The sequence below is a fragment of the Lepidochelys kempii genome, chromosome 1 (genome assembly GCF_965140265.1).
Source record: "Lepidochelys kempii isolate rLepKem1 chromosome 1, rLepKem1.hap2, whole genome shotgun sequence".
NCBI lineage: Eukaryota > Metazoa > Chordata > Testudines > Cheloniidae > Lepidochelys > Lepidochelys kempii.
Window position 1 is genome coordinate 126,199,588 of NC_133256.1, and position 18,269 is coordinate 126,217,856.

Here is an 18,269-nt window from a genome sequence, read left to right on the forward strand (position 1 = left end):
TAGAAGTAAATAGAAATAAAGAAATCCCCCCTGTAAAATCAGGATGGTAGATATCTTACAGGGTAATTAGATTCAAAACATAGAGAACCCCTCTAGGCAAAACCTTAAGTTACAAAAAAGATACACAGACAGAAATAGTTATTCTATTCAGCACAATTCTTTTCTCAGCCATTTAAAGAAATCATAATCTAACACATACCTAGCTAGATTACTTACTAAAAGTTCTAAGACTCCATTCCTGGTCTATCCCCGACAAAGACAGACTATAGACAGACACACAGACCCTTTGTTTCTCTCCCTCCTCCCAGCTTTTGAAAGTATCTTGTCTCCTCATTGGTCATTTTGGTCAGGTGCCAGAGAGGTTACCTTTAGCTTCTTAACCCTTTACAGGTGAGAGGAGCTTTCCCCTGGCCAGGAGGGATTTCAAAGGGGTTTACCTTTCCCTTTATATTTATGACAGATGTATTAGCAGGAGTATAGTAAGTAAGAAACGAGAAGTAATTCTTCTTCTCTACTCCACGCTGATTAGTCCTCAGCTGGAATATTCTGTGCAGTTATGGGTGTCACATTTCAGGAAAGATGTGGAGAAATTGGAAAAAGTCCAGAGAAGAACAACAAAAATGATTAAAGGTCTAGAAAACACGACTTATGAGGGAAGATTGAAAAAAATTGGGTTTGTTTAGTCTGGAAAAGAGAAGATTGACAGGGGACATGATAACAGTTTTCAAGTACATAAAAGGTTATTACAAAGAGGAGGGTGAAGAATTGTTCTTCTTAACCTCGAAGGCTAGGATAAGAAGCAATGGGCTTAAATTGCAGCAAGGGAGATTTAGGTTGGACATTAGGAAAAACTTCCTAACTGTCAGGGTGGTTAAGTACTGGAATAAATTGCCTAGGGAGGTTGTGGAATTTCCATCATTGAAGATTTTTAAGAGCAGGTTAGACAAACACCTGTCAGGAATGGTCTAGATCAGTGGTGGGCAACCTGCGGCCCCCGGGCCACATGTGGCCCATCCGGATAAGATGATTGTGGGCTGAGAGACATTTTGTGGATGTGGACTGTCCGCAGGCACTGCCCTCTGCAGATCCCAGTGGCTGTGGTTTTCCGTGCCCGGCCAGTGGGAGTTGTGGGAAGTGGCTGGCTACTGGGACTTTCTGACCGCCACTTCACGCAGCTCCCACTGGCTGGGAACACTGAACCTTGGCCCCTAAGAGCTGCCTGTGGATGGTCAACGTCTGCAAAATGTCTCGTGGCCCGCAAGCAGCTTACCCTGATGGGCCACATGTGGCCCACGGGCCGCAGGTGGCCCACCAGTGGTCTAGATAATACCTAGTCCCGCTGTGAGTGCAGGGGACTGAACTAGATGACCTTTTGAGGTCCCTTCCAGTCCTATGATTCCATGATAAACCTACTCCACTGCTGAATTAGCATTCCCCCGTCCTTCCCTCCAGTGGAGGAGGACAGAAGAATCCACACAGAGGCAGATCCTCCATCCTGCCCTGCTCTACCTTCCTGAGAGCTGCAGAATACCTACTTTCTGGGCTCTCCATGGTGCAGTGGGTTTGCATCTCTTGAATGGCTCCCTCACGTGGTGGTTCTGCTTCACAGGTCCCTCCGCAACTTGTTGATATTAAGAGAAACCTTCCCTATAGGAAAGGTTTGCAGAAACTTAAGTCCAAGACCTTTTGTTGATCAATATGTAGTCCCTTGCTAGCGAGACATGGAGCGACTGAAACCTCAGGGAGCACATTGTGTAAAACATTCAAGAAGAGTATGATTAAAATGCAATATATACTCCTGTTAAAGACATATATCCAATGTCAACACTCTCTGAGAAAATATGAGGGAGTATTTTGACCCCTTCAGGATTTAAAATGGGCACTAGAAATCACTGCATAGCTGGAGAAAATATGTATGAAGATAATTTATTTTTTTCCCTGACTGATATTAAAAGCATATCATTTTCTTAAATATACTGAAGACCAAATTAATAACGCATATAAAAAGGGAAATGTAATTATTTTGTATTTTCCATATACTCACTCCATCAATATTCAGTATATCATCTTGTGACTGACCTCTTATACTATGTTTGGCACAGATAGGAAAATTAATGGATAATGATTGAATGTCATAAAGATCCATCATCATGTACCCATCATCCGCTTATCATTTCCCTGCATGTCAAGTCCATTTGCAAGGGCCACATTTTAAAAATGACATTAATATTGCTTCTGAGCTTATGCCAGGTCACCACAAAGGTACTTCTGCAGCCACATGAGTGCACGTTCATTACTAGTATATCATAAGAAATACTAAAGAAATTTAATTCTCAGCTTTTGAGAGTCAGCAGTTCAAAAGGTTTGTTAGCTTAGATTTCACATTTAGCCACACACTAACAAACCAGGATTTGCAGCAAAATTTGCCATAAGATGATATTTTAGCCAGACAAACAACCTTTCTGGAGCCTTTGGTACTTTTACCGGAGAAGTGGGGTAGAAATTTAGTCTGCTTTCCACCTTCACACTCCAACTTTAATTGCTTTTCTTCAAAAGATTCCTATAGGTCTGCTTCAAGAGAATAGAGATTGGTGCTCTTCCTTTTATCTTGTTTTCCTTTCTGATTCCTGGTATATTCAGTTGTTTTATTCACCTGTTCACTCTCAATGGAGGTCTTTGTTTCAAACAACAAATTTGCCTTCTGATTTATTGCTTACTTTAACTCATTTATCTTTTCTTCTTCTTTTTTGGCCATACCTTCACACTTCAGAGATTTTGTAAGAAAACTTTTATCAAGGTGTGGGAGTGGCGTATAAAATATTCTATCACAATCTCAAAGTACCACACAGCCACAATATTAAGACACTCTTAAATACATAAAAAGAACAGGAGTACTTGTGGCACATTAAAGACTAACAAATTTATTTGAGCATAAGCTTTTGTGAGCTACAGCCCACTTCATCATGAAAAAGCTTATGCTCAAATAAATTTGTTAGTCTCTAAGGTGCCACAAGTATTCCTTTTCTTTTTGCGAATACAGACTAACACGGCTGCTACTCTGAAACCTGTCATCTTAAATACATGTTAGATTTAAAAAAGAAGACATACATGTTTTGAGCAAAAAAGGACTGGAAGGAATTAGAAGCCAAATAACTTTTGTGATCAGTGGAGCTATTAAACTAGAATGAAAGTACTTTTGGCTGGCTAGGTTGAAATATTTTATTGTATTGTATAGTCCAATGAATAAAACAAATTCAGGGGGTTTTATGTATGTATTGTTTTCTTACCCTTCACTCTCAAGGTTACTACAAAAACTGAGGGCTTATCCACATGGAGAAAATGACTGGCAGAACCTTAGTGGCATAGCTTATTCAGCTACAGCTATGCTAGTCTGCTTCCCCATGGACACAAGATCTCAGGGTTGCAGTATTTATGTCCTTCACACTAAGGTTTTTCAAGCCCTGATAACAACTGCAGAGGAGCCAACATCACACGTAGTAATGGCCATCTTTTCTCTTTATCACAGACGTACTTATAATCTCAGACAGGAATAATTTATCCAAAGTACTGATCATTAATCTATTTAGTGGGACCTATTGCATTAATAGTAGGCAAGAAACTGCTGCACTGTGCTTATTTATTCCATACAAAAGTCTATATTGAAATAGCTTTGAGGCTGGAAAGTCAAGAGTTCAGGAGTTCAGTAATGCTAAAATTTAGGAGGCCTGTGAAACCTTAACCTCCTTGTGCATATGGATTAAGACACACTACCTAATTATATTTGTTCCACAGGGCCATAACTCATTAGTACTCAGGAAGAAGAAGATTCCTTCCTGTATGCAACTATAATAGAGCTGAATGTGTAACTGTTCTTTTGGTTTGGTGGCTGAACTGAAAATTCAGGGAGGAGGGTGGGAAATCAGATTGGATTGAACTGAAATTGATTTTTTCACCTCACTAAAACAAAAGAACCAGAAAAAAATTTTGGGGGGTCAAATGAAATGTTTCATCATCATTTCAAAATGCCATTTTGAAATGAAATGTCCATTTGAAATGACACAGTTCATTTTTAAACAAAATGTCCAGACAAACTGTTTTGACATTCTCTAATTTTTTCCCCATTTTTTTAATACATCTGAACTGTTTCAACAAATTTGACCCAATTTTGTGAATAGTTTTAGTCACCCCACAGCTGTTTTTTGCACGGTAGGGGCAAATTTACTATTCATCCAGTGAATTTCACCCAGCTGAAAGCTATAATATTGTTCTATGTGGGTGCTCTGAAACACTGTGTGAGGGCCAGTTTGGAGTTTGGGAGCATGTGCAGTGCTATGAGGCAGGAGTTAGAAGATACTATTTAAAATTTATGGCTCATTCAGATTCTGTCGTAGTATTTTCTGTAGTTTGTGTCAGCCAAAACTGGACTGATTTTCACTGATACCTACATCAAAAGGCACTTATCTGACCTTAGAACTAGTCCTCCGCCAAATGTTAACTTCCAGTTCCCCCCATTCCTACCATAACCATGGCAAATATTTTACATCTTAGTTTTGGCTATATGTATCTGTTGCTAGCACCCAACAAAACTGGTGAAATATAATGTTTACCCTGGTTTTCCTAAAACTTAAAGTAATAAATAATTATAATAACAAATAAATAGATTAGGTTTTTATCTTCATCCACATAAAGACTAAAAAAAAGTGAAAAGTCAAAAACATCACTGACCAAAGTCATGCCCAGTCCGCTTTGATTGACACCTGATGGGCTTTGATGGGCTTTGTCTACATTAGGCTTTTTTAGGAAATCTCCCAGTAGCACAAGTACAACTCTAATCATAGGCAGCAATGGAATGTCAGTATAGCTAGGACACCTGCATCTTTACCATATCATCAAACCCTCCTCAGAACAAGTTTAAATGATGCAATTTTAAAAGAGATCTTGTGTAGACACAGCCATGGGATACTTGATTCATATTCTCCTCAGAGAACACTGAATTTAGTGGTGCTGTAGTGCGTGACACTGCACCTCATATTCTTCAAAGTGATATTATTATGATATGATTATAGCATAATTATGATGAATTTTACGCAAGATGGGTCATGTGAGATGTCATTGGAAAGGTTATGATTTGCTGAATATGATTATCCTATTTTTATGCATGTATCATTTTTGTATTTAAAGTTATGAATATTGACTATATCTGTATTTCAAATGTAGTTACATCTGGGTGATGCGCACTAGGCAAGATGCTTTTAGTCTAGATAGAGGGTGGGCAAGGGCCTATTCAGGATAATGGGCCATTAGGAAAAACAATAGGCCTTAGGAGAAGCTTATCCCCCACCTGGGGAGCTTTCCTGAGAACGCTACAGACAGCCTGTTAAGTAATGGCTGCTATGACTCCACAAGGTCATGTGACCAGACCACATGACTCTGGACTCCATCTTGGGACATCAGTGTTTTTCCACAAACTGAGTTTAGAACAAAAGGGTTCCCGACATATGCTGGTAGGTCCGCCATTGCTGGCAGGTCCTGTAGCAGATATATACCAGACAATGGGAAATAGTTAAAGTTAACTTGGTTAGTCTCTAAGGTGCCACAAGTACTCCTTTTCTTTTAACGACAGTAATTACCCCTCACAAAGATTATACTAAGCAGCAACTCAAGCCTTGGAAATCCAATCTAGTTTACCCCTTTGAAAGGAGGAAAGGTAGGAGCCAGGGAAACTTACCAGGAGTAGAACAAAAGAGGCCAAGTGACCAGGAGAGGTTTAAATAAAGAAACACACAGGAACTGGGGCCCCACAGGAAGGAGAAGTATGATGCAGGAGACAGCAAGGTCATAGAAGCCGGATAAGGGACTCCATGAGGGAGAGAGACCGGATAGTGTGCAACAACCTATGTAAGGAAGGGACGCCCTGCCTGAACCTAGATGGTTCCCCAAGGACTCATATGGGAAGGGTGAGCTAGAAAGTGATGGACACTGCTATTTCAGATGTTTGTTCTGCATGATCTGTACTTTCCTGTGCTTTACGTGATTAAATATAAAAGAGCATGAAGGCATTGGACTGTACATAGTATGTGTGTGTGGACTGCTTCTTAACTACTGCATGCCCCTAAGAGAGTTAAACTGTAACCAGAAGCTTCAAAACTTTTCAGTGGAGTTTTGGGACAGGGGTATGTTTAAGTAATGGGGGTATTTTGGGGGTCAGTGCTGGTCTTGGGGCCTATGGCAGGTGGGCCGAGGAGTCCCATTTAAGAAGGAGTAACAGATTGAGAGTCAGTGCAGGTTGGGATGGGGCACTGGAACTGAGAGCAGAGGACCTCTCTCTCTGTGCTCTCAGTGATGCCCCAGCTGTTGCCTGGGTAGCATTGAGAAGGATGCGGTCTGATGCAAATACAAAGAAGACGAGTCAGACCAGGGAGAAGGGAAAGGAATAGATTGGATGTGACCTTAAGCACCTCTATATTCACACTCTGCATGCAATTGTAATAAATTTTGTACAAAATATGCCTTGTGAGGTATCATTTAAAAACTAATAACTTGCTGGTCAATAGCATCATGGCAAAATGTATGCACCAACATTATATGTAAAGTTATGAGTTCTCCTCATAGGATGTCACAAGCATATGTTCAAGACCAGAAACCCTTGCCTAGGTAGAGTTGTTAAACAGGTCTATCACAGACAAACAAATGTAGTTTCCTCACCTGGGAGTTACTTCCAAAGTACTTTGAAAGACAAGGAAAATGTATTTACCTATCTTGTAAACAGACCCATCAAGCTAACAAGAGTTGGAAGCAAACCTCACACAATCATTCAAAAATCATGAGTCCCAGCCCCCTCTTCCCTACAGTTACGTGGCTGTCTGAAAAATCATGAGATTTAAAAAAATAAATAAATCTGGGATTCTTTTTCTTTACCTTCTGGTTGCTGCACCTTCAGAGTTTACTCTGGGTCACAGTTACCAATTTTCTCAGCTAGAAAACTTAATTTCTTAATGAAAACTTATATGGTCAAAATTCCAGAAACTTGAACTTTAAGAAGAAACAGCAAATATCACAAGACTTGTGATCAAATCATGAAAGCTGACAATGCTGTGGGACATGGGTGGAGAAATAAAGATCCGTCTCTTATCCGCACTCCAGAATGATGCACCCTTATTGGGGGCGCGGGGGTCGATCGTGCTGTTCTGTCTGGATAGGTGTTAATAGAAAATGTGCGAGTAGAAGATGCTTAAGAATATGGAGTATTGTTTATGGGTTTTGTAGTACCAATGAAGACCTTGGCCTCCTTAATTTTCCTGATATCTGCTGGGAGAGCAATACAGCGGTGCATAGGCAATCCAGGAAGTTTTTGGAAAGCGTAGGGGATAATTTCCTGGTGCAAGTGATAGAGGAGCCAACTGGGGGGGGGGGGGGGGGGGAAGGAGCTTTTCTTGGCCTGCTGCTCACAAACCGGAAGAATTAGTGGGGGACGCAAAAGTGTATGGGAATTTGGGAGGCAGTGACCATGAGTTGGTTGAGTTCAGGATCCTGACACAGGGAAGAAAGGTAAGCAGCAGGATACGGACCCTGAACTTCAGGAAAGCAGACTTCAACTCTCTCAGGGAACGGATGGGTAGGATCCCCTGGGCGACTAACATGAAGGGGAAAGGAGCCACGAGAGCTGGCTGTATTTCAAGGAATCCCTGTTGAGCTTACAGGGACAAATCATCCCAATGTGTCGAAAGAATAGTAAATATGGCAGGCGACCAGCTAGGCTTAACGGTGAAATCCTAGCGGATCTTAAACATAAAAAAGAAGCTTACAAGAAGTGTAAGGTTGGACATATGACCAGGGGAGAGTATAAAAATATTGCTCGGGCATGTAGGAATGAAATCAGGAGGGCCAAATCGCACCTGGAGCTGCAGCTAGCAAGAGATGTCAAGAGTAACAAGAAGGGTTTCTTCAGGTATGTTGGCAACAAGAAGAAAGCCAAGGAAAGTGTGGGCCCCTTACTGAATGAGGGAGGCAACCTAGTGACAGAGGATGTGGAAAAAGTTAATGTACTCAATGCTTTTTTTGCCTCTGTCTTCACTAACAAGGTCAGCTCCCAGACTGCTGTGCTGGGCATCACAGCATGGGGAGGAGATGGCCAGCCCTCTGTGGAGAAAGAGGTGGTTTGGGACTATTTAGAAAAGCTGGACCTGCACAAGTCCATGGGGCCCGACGAGTTGCATCCGAGAGTGCTAAAGGAATTGGCGGCTGTGATTGCAGAGCCATTGGCCATTATATTTGAAAACTCGTCGCGAATGGGGGAAGTCCCAGATGGCTGGAAAAAGGCTAATGTTGTGCCTATCTTTAAAAAAGGGAAGAAGGAGGATCCTGGGAACTACAGGCCAGTCAGCCTCACCTCAGTCCCCGGAAAAATCATGGAGCAGGTCCTCAAAGAATCAATCCTGAAGCACTTACATGAGAGGAAAGTGATCAGGAACAGTCAGCATGGATTCACCAAGGGAAGGTCATGCCTGACTAATCTAATCGCCTTCTATGATGAGATTATTGGTTCTGTGGATGAAGGGAAAGCAGTGGATGTATTGTTTCTTGACTTTAGCAAAGCTTTTGACATGGTCTCCCACAGTATTCTTGTCAGCAAGTTAAAGAAGTATGGGCTGGATGAATGCACTATAAGGTGGGTAGAAAGTTAGCTAGATTGTCGGGCTCAACGGGTAGTGATCAATGGCTCCATGTCTAGTTGGCAGCAGTGGAGTGCCCCAGGGGTCGGTCCTGGGGCTGGTTTTGTTCAATATCTTCATAAATGATCTGGAGGATGGTGTGGATTGCACTCTCAGCAAATTTGCGGATGATACTAAACTGGGAGGAGTGGTAGATACGCTGGAAGGCAGGGATAGGATACAGAGGGACCTAGACAAATTGGAGGATTGGGCCAAAAGAAATCTGATGAGGTTCAGTAAGGATAAGTGCAGAGTCCTGCACTTAGGACGGAGGAACCCAATGCACCGCTACAGACTAGGGACCGAATGGCTAGGCAGCAGTTCTGCGGAAAAGGACGTAGGGGTGACAGTGGATGAGAAGCTGGATATGAGTCAGCAGTGTGCCCTTGTTGCCAAGAAGGCCAATGGCATTTTGGGATGTATAAGTAGGGGCATAGCGAGCAGATCGAGGGACGTGATCGTCCCCCTCTATTCGGCATTGGTGAGGCCTCATCAGGAGTACTGTGTCCAGTTTTGGGCCCCACACTACAAGAAGGATGTGGATAAATTAGAGAGTCCAGCGAAGGGCAACAAAAATGATTAGGGGTCTGGAACACGTGACTTATGAGGAGAGGCTGAGGGAACTGGGATTGTTTAGTCTGCAGAAGAGAAGAATGAGGGGGGATTTGATAGCTGCTTTCAACTACCTGAGAGGTGGTTCCAGAGAGGATGGTTCTAGACTATTCTCAGTGGACAAGGAGAGGATAGGACAGGGAGTAATGGTCTCAAGTTGCAGTAGGTTTAGGGAGGTTTAGGTTGGATATTAGGAAAAACTTTTTCAGTAGGAGGGTTGTGAAACACTGGAATGCGTTACCTAGGGAGGTGGTAGAATCTCCTTCCTTAGAAGTTTTTAAGGTCAGGCTTGACAAAGCCCTGGCTGGGATGATTTAATTGGGGATTGGTCCTGCTTTGAGCAGGGGGTTGGACTAGATGACCTCCTGAGGTCCCTTCCAACCCTGATATTCTATGATTCCTCTGTGCAGCTATTTATATCCGTTCTTAACTGAGGAAAGGGGTAACATGTAATATTGGTGGTTTCCTTTCTGAAAGCACCAGCACCATTTGTTTGTTGTTTGCAAATCTGTGCATCCGTAATAATAATGCCTATTTTTTTATACTGTACTCTTCACCAGTGGATCTCAAAGTGCCCCACAATTTTTAATGTCTTTATTCTCAGTATACCCCAGTGAGGTACAGAAACATTTTATCCCCATTTTACAAAGAGGGAATTGAGGCATAGAGAGGCTAAGTGACTTACCCAATATCACACAGGAAATCCATTACAGCCCAGGGAATTGAACCTGGATCTCTTAGAGTGCAGGCTAGGGACCTAGTGCCTGAACTATCCTCTTCCCTGCAAGCAGCACAGGGGAGCATGTGTACCTTTATTATTTGTATGTATAGTCCCAATAATTCTGCCTCTACTGTGTGAGAAAGCAAACAACTCATGATGCTGTAAATCTTGGGAACAATAGGCAGCTGTCACAGTTTGTTAAAAATATAAACTTAACTAGATTTGGAAAGTTGATTTTTTTTCTGGTTTCAGAGTAACAGCCGTGTTAGTCTGTATTCACAAAAAGAAAAGGAGGACTTTTGGCACCTTAGAGACTAACAAATTTATTTGAGCATAAGCTTTCGTGAGCTACAGCTCACTTCATCGGATGAAGTGAGCTGTAGCTCACGAAAGCTTATGCTCAAATAGATTTTTTTTCTGTTAGCCTAGAAATAATTCTTTTTTATCCTGCCCCCTTAAGAGGCTTTCAGAACAAATTCAACTGTGTGAGATGAGAGAAGCTACACATGGAGGTTGAAGCTGTAACCACCTCAGCCTACTCCAGGCCCTTAGTTATTTTTGCTGATCTACCTTTTAAAAGAGGTAAGAAATGTGCGGTAAACAGTTTTTTTCCCTTTGAGTGATTTTGTTAATTTAACCAGGTGGGGTAAATTAGCAAGTGTAAAAACAATTCAATGGGAAAATATTTCTGGTGGATTTACTCTGATTCTGGAAGATATGGTGGGTCTTACAGCAAAACTGACTCTGAATTATTTCAGACAAGTTTAGCAAAAATAGGCTTCTGTATTCCACCCGAGGAGGAAATTATTAAAGATTTTCCAGAAGACTTGCTTCTTTCTTTTAAATAGATGTGTTTTTTTTTTCTCATCCCACACAGCCCTAAGGATGAGATAAGATTTCTAAGGCCAATGACCAGAAATAAATGACCTCTTCTCTTAAAAGAAATGCCCTTGAAAATACTTTTAAAAATACAGGCTTGTGCTTTCTTTTCCTGATTGTTTGCTTGGGTTTTTTAACCTTAGAAAAGTTAGACATGTCAAGTCTAGCATTCTCAATTTTTTCCTGATGACCTTGTGGTTCTTATTGTGATCTCTAACAACTCACTTGAAGGGGTGGGGATGTGGAATCTTTAGCAAAGATGCCCTTTATCCAAAATGTTAGTTACTGGTTTTAAATAGGTGATAGCAAAAACAAATCTGAGGAGTTTTAAAGAGTCTGACTATATATCCCTTACCTTCTCGGTTGCTCAGATTTCCCTCTTCTAGTCCTCCTCTGCCCCTCGCTTCTCTTAAAATCAGAATATTCTAGTCTAGACAGGACCAGGATTTTCAATAATTTTTAACATCTTTTTGGGGAGAGAGGACAAATTGAAGCTCCTTCTTTATATATCCCCCAAAAGGGGCACCAGTCAAAAGTATTCCTTTTTATAGGTGATTTTTAAAATAAGCCCACTTACAGATCCTGCTGTGGACTTCAAAAGTGCCCTTCTCTCAGTGGTCAGAGAGCTACTTGCTCTTATATTCCAAGCTGTTTCTGGAACATAGAACTGCTCTGGGATCAGTATCAGTTCTGGAGTTGGAGTGGCATCACCTGTGAGTCCATACCTGGATCTAAACTGCCTCCCAAAAGCCCAGCTAGACACCATCAAGATCTGAAGACAAAGACTTTCCAGAGCCCTAAAGGTTAAGGGTGAACTGAACAGCTATTTCAAATGTAAACAAACATATCTGCGTAAATCCTAAATTATTTGTAATTAAGGACACTGCAAACACTGAATAAATTAAAAAAATAAACTAAAAGTTTTGTTCCTTTTTAAATCTGCCACAGTTTGGGGTCCTGTGTTTCTCCTACTGGAGTTGATGGCATCACTAACAGATCTAGAAGGGTATTATTGCTCCTTGTTTTGTATTTATTTTCGAGTGGTTTTTTGTTTTTTTTTTGAAGAATGATTATTAAATAAATGGAACCACCATTCTCCAAAGATCTGTTCCCTGTGTGTTTTTTAGAGTCTGTAGCAGGGCTGGATTAAGGCATAGATACTATATGACTGTTTCTATGATACAGCTCCTAGAGTTACTTAAGAATCCAGCTTTCATATTAATTTTGTCTTTAAGTTCCAAGCACTAATAATTACAAAGAAAAGCATGAAAACATAACTGAGCCAATGACATCTGCCTGGGTCTGCAGACAGAAAGGAAACAATAGCTCTGAGAGGGATGAACTGCCCTATGCATCTCAATGGGGTATTGCCAAAACCTACACCTCTGGGGGACCCTGTGAACACACCCCAGCAGAGAGCTATGTTTGATAGGAGAAAAGTACAATCTCCTAGATTCGCCATGACATAGTGACAAAACTATAGCAAGGGCAATGGTAGTGGGATGGGGTTCAAAGTATGGGCCTGAATTTTAGAGGTATTTAGCAGCCAAAACTCCAGTTGAATTAATAAACTTAAATGCCAGCACTTCTGAAAATTAAACAGCACTATTTAACTTATTGTACTTGTTTAATTGTTTCAACATCCTGTGCATCCTACTGCATTCACACCATTGTCATCATTTATGTGGAGACAATTTATTTTGACTGTGCATGGTGTTAGTTTAACTTATTTTTTGTGCATTCACAGAATATATTTGATATTTCTAGCACTTGTATGATATGATATTTCTAGCACTGAGTTATGTTTTTCCCCCCAAGTACAAAGTGTGTGTATAAAGCCAACTGCTCTTAAACTTAGTATAGACTCCCACAGACTTCAACAGGAGTTGGTTCAAGCCTGTATAGCATAGTAGTATTCATTTAATTGAACTGTAATGCTTGTGGTGGTTACTGGCCAATCAGATCGTCTATCATAGCTATGGTTACATAAAGGTATCCAGCACAAAGTTTTAATTATATACTGTAAATAAGATAGCTAATAAAGATAATCTTTAATAACTAAATTACTGTATCTTTTTAGTATGCGGCTGGTAGAGTTTACAATAGAATCCTTCATCAATATTTCTGATATTTAATTACAAGTTATTTTTCTCTCTGGTAGTGTATTTGGGCTTGCATTTTCCCCTCATCCCAGCTGTGAAGTGCAGAGTAGTGTCCCATTCCCTGAGAAAGAGGAAGGAGCCCACATTCCCAAAGCAGTTCCTGAACATTATTACCCAACTCCTCCAAAACAGTGGGCAGCATGAAAGTCCTCCGCAAAGATATTGAGAAGGACAGCGCAGGTCAGGTGGCATGACATGTGGCACACCTACAACCTTCCACAGGTACGAGACAGCCTGAAGGCCTCCACAGTCAGGAAGGTACAGACAGACAAACCAGGCAGCTACCACATTCACACCACTGTCACCATCTGTGTGCAGACAATTGATTTTGACTCCCAGGCATGCCAGCTGCAAGTCAAAGGGACAAACATCCAGAAGAATTAATAGATCAAGATGGAGGCCTTCCACACCATGGAGCTGGAACGCAACTCCAAGTTCACTTTGGTCAAGAAGCACTGGGACAATGTGGAGCGAGAGAAGATAAAGGAAGCCTGTGACCCAACGTGCACTGCTCATGTGGTGGCAGTAGTGATGCTCACATCTACCTGGTAACTCCCAGCATGAGGCTCCGGCAAGCCAAGGTTAAAATGAACATCCCCAGGAAGAGGAGGGATAACTGCTCCCTGAATGACAAGGCCTTGGAGGGGTTCTATGAGAATGTCATTCAAGGATCTAATGGTACATGAACTTTGCTGTGGTGAAGTGTGTGCTCATTGCCAATCCGGGCTTTGTGAGAGAGCAGTTCTGTTATTACACGTTTCAGTAGGTGAAGAAGATGGAAAACAAGCTGCTGCTGGATCATAGGTCCAAGTTCTTGCAGGTTCATTCATCTTCTGGACAAAAATATACTAGACTATAATTAGTCTCCTCTCTGATACTAGAGAAGCTGGTGAGGTTAAAGCCTTGGAAGACTTTTACCAGATGTTACAGCATGAACCAGATCAAGCCTTTTATGGGATCAAGCATGTGAAGAAGACCAATGAATCAATGGCGATTGATACTTTATTGATCAGCGATGAGCTTCTCTGGCACCAGGATGTCCCTGCAAGAAGTAGATATGTATGGCTTGTTGAGAGTGCATGCGATAACACAGGGATTGTCAGGATATTTTCCAAGCTACATCTTTCCAGAGAACAACTGGGCCAGCTGACTGGGGTGGCTGCCATTTTGCAATTCCCAGTACCAGACCTTTCTGACCAGGAAGATAGTTCTCATCCAAGTAAGAATCAAGTATTAAATTCATGTGTAGAAGGGGAGATTAATAAACCAAAGTCCCATTGGCTCCTGAAAGCCGGTTGTTTTATTTAGATTACAGTAACTGAAAGAATAAAAATTTCCTGTAATATGTGTGCACACCATACACTTTCTATTTCATCAGCAAAACCATCTCTTTGCAATTGCACATATGCAGTTTTTCCTTTACAGAGATTGCCATGAACTCTTTGAATATTACTATAAATGGTTTAATGTAGAGATGACTTGAGGCTCCAATTCAGAGCACTAGATTAGGTGCTTTATGTTTTACAGCCTGCTTACTGTACACAGTTTAACATTCCTCAGCAAATATTGTGTGGTGAGGGAATATGGAGGATGCCAGAGTGTTAGTTAAAAGAAAAAGGAGTACTAGTGGCACCTTAGAGACTAACCAATTTATTTGAGCATAAGCTTTCGTGAGTTACAGCTCACTTCATCAGATGCATTCAGTGGAAAATACAGTGAGGAGATTTATATACACACAGAACATCAAAAAATGGGTGTTATCATACACACTGTAAGAAGAGTGATCACTTAAGATGAGCTATTACCAGCAGGAGAGGGCGGGGGGGGGGGCGGAGAGAACCTTTTGTAGTGATAATCAAGGTAGGCCATTTCCAGCAGTTAACAGGAACGTCCAAGAGTTAGTCTCTAAGGTGCCACAAGTCCTCCTTTTCTTTTTGCGAGTACAGACTAACACGGCTGCTACTCTGGAGAGTGTTAGTTGAATCTGAACATGATTTCACTTTGAAAATATCTGGATATGGAAAAATATTTCAAATGATGGAGAGATTAAAGATTGATTTAGTGGAACAGGCAACCTTTTCTCTCTGATTGGAGGAATAATTGTATATCTACAGATCTATATTCAGACCTTGATTTAGGGTTTTTGACCAAACAAGTTAGGTGGTTTCATTTTTTGTCCCTGCTTAATTACAAAATTACTACATAGTGGCAAAGCAGTGGTCTCTGCTCAAGAGAAGCCTACAGCAATAAATGCAGGGGAAATACAAATACCATCTTGCATAGAAAAGCTGGAACATCTTGATTTTTTTCCTCTTTGGTTTATTAGGATGGTTTCTGGATTCCTGCCTTACAGTTGCTCTTTTAGATTATCCTGCTGGGTAACTACCCAAGTGACACTCAGCTGCCTCTGTTTGCCTGAAATGGTCAAGGGGAGGTAGCTCAGTAGTGCCACACTGACTGTGGACTTCTCAGTTGCTGGAGTTACAGTTTCTGATTCTCCCACCCCTTTTCTCTCTTTATTTCCCACTTCTTGCATCCTCATTTCCATGTTGTTGTTTTCTGTGTTCTCTACTTGCTTCCCCAGTGGTCCCTTTTAAATCTCTTTTCTCTCTCCTCTTAAATTGTTATTTACTTACACTCCTCTCTTCCCCCTTTCGAGTAGGCACAAAAACTGTAGTGGAGTAACAGTTTGCTATGATAGCAAGGAGTAGCTGAATTGAAGGAGAACCTGACCAATCTTTTCCCATGCCCTCCTTCTCTGATGGTTTGTGTAGGAAGGATAAGAGGTTAGCGAATATGTGCCTGCTTTATTTCCTCTTGCAGTGATGGTATGTGAAAATGAAGTGGCACATCCCCGTTCTTGGACTCAGTGTATGGGTATATGAAGAGTTGAGAGAATGAAATGTGTGGTCCCTTCTTATTGTCGGGTAGAGGGAAGGCCAACAGATTTTTCTCTCATGTACCCCACAGCTACAAGTAGCAGTGAGGAATTGGGGAGTTTGCGTCAAATTTGTATCAGTACTGTTGACTGTTCTAGGCTACTCATTCACTGCTCCTTCCCCTATTCCTACAAGCCACATGCTATCAGTGCCGCTTAAGTCCCTGTGGCACAGCCTATGCACCGGCCACGTGTTGAGGAACCAGATGAGTGAGCAAATACATCTGGAAGTGGCTCGTCACCAAGGGTGTATTAGCTGTTCTAATGGCACCAGCTGAGCAGAGTTCAGCAGCTTTTATTATTAGTTGTTTGGTAGAGCCCCAAATGTGTTAGGCATTAGTCATATGTGACACAGTCACTTCCTTAAAGACCTTGCAATCTGCAAAGCCACAACAGAGACAGAGAGAGAAAAGGGGTATGTTGTATCCCATTCAAGGAAAGTGATCAGGGCCATAGTAAGCACACAATCTGTTAGATGCTCTGCAGCAACAAGCTTGAATTCCAGTCTCAAAGAAATGTGAAATTAACAAACTCACTGATGCTTTAATTTTGATTAAGTATTCACAAGGTTGGGTTGTCAGGAGAGAAGGAAGAGCATTTTATTAACTGCATCAACACCTAGCTCACTATAAGACTGCTCAGGCTTGTGGAAACATCTGGTTCTCATTAGGCATGCTCAGAGGCATAACTCAATATTAACATAATCACTTCCATCTTAATACTGTACATTGTATTAGCACAGTCACTACCAATTAGCATAGCACTCCCTATTAGCATAGACTATTAGCATAGTCACTCCCTCACGGTTACTAGAACTGTGTTGTAACCCCATTTTTTTTTCAATTTTAGGGGATTTCTGATAAACCTCAGCTGGGAAAATAGATGAAGTTAAAAATAAGCATATGCTTTAATGATTGATTGATTACATTGGGCCTTATAGATAAATCTCCATGGCTTACCCTTTCTTCCTTTATACAGAAATATTTTAGAAGCCATCATCTCAAAAGGATCAGTTGTCACATTGTGTGCACAATACTTATTTAAAGCCAAACCGATGGAGCCAATCTGAACCCTATTTTAGGTATTCCAACAGCATAAATATTAAATTAGCTTTAAATATTGGTTCTGATTAATTGAAAACATCCAGTCTGTTTATTTTCCTACTATCACTTGCCAGAAATAAAACTATGCTATCAAAGATCAAATGTGAAGTTTCAGTCAGCATCCAAACCCATAAAATCCTTGATGACGGGGTTTGTGTTCTGCCTTCTGAATTTTGACAGGGCAGTTCTCTGTATTATGCCAGATCCCAGGAAGTACGTCAGGTTTGTAGGCCTGCCACTTGTTTATTACCAGACATTTGTGGCCACAAAAGGTCAGTTCAATCACTTAAAATGGCTGGTGTTTCTAGAAACATTATCAAAATTGTCACACAACAAAATCTTGGGAACTGGACACACATAGCGTTCTTCTCTTTACTTGGATCTTTCAGCAGATACTGTATTGTGAACCACCTGTTCTTCCAAAAATTACAGGGTTTTTCTGGGACAGTCTCTAAAATTAGATTCAGCTTTATTTTCATTCATTTAATTTATTTGAGAGATTGGGACTACAGTCTGAAAATTGGGATAACCAAATGTGAATCCTTAGATGCCTATGGACATATATCAGAATATTTTTTTCTTATCTGGGAGTTTCTTTAGCTCAGGAGTGACTTTTGGACTCCTGCTTGCTTGGTTAGTTTAAATCTCATGCATGTAGAAGGTAAGACAAATTGATTTCCCCCTTCCCCCCCTTTCCCTCCTCCACTATTTAGAACCCCCCCCCCCCAGAGTCCATAGGAGGGAGAGATATGAACTTCAGTGTCCGAAGGATGTGTGTAATCTACCTTCTGACTAAAGGAAAACAACATTTCCAGAAAAGAGGAGGAGGATCTGGAAATATATGTTGGATAAAATAAAATGCAAGATACAGATTTTGCACATTGTTGCATACTTGTGAGCTCCCAAAGTATAGATCTCTAACCTATTTTGAATTTGCTAAAAGTATTTCTAATGTTACATTGGATTAACTACAGGAGTGTAAGCACAATTATAACTCATTTTAATGAGTTTTAGCATAAATATACCCAATTGTCCATTCAGATTTTACATTGTTTTCTAAATAGTTCAGGGAAAGAGATTCACAGCCTAGTACTTATTTTAAAGAGAGAAAAGGGATATGACTAGAATTGTTTGAAAAGCCAT

General features: G+C 41.0%; 1 pseudogene; it reads left to right on the top strand.

Annotated features, from left to right (window-relative positions):
- Positions 1 to 13,225: 13,225 nt before the first annotated feature.
- Positions 13,226 to 14,393, top strand: LOC140900883 (protein pelota homolog pseudogene; annotated as a pseudogene).
- Positions 14,394 to 18,269: the final 3,876 nt, after the last annotated feature.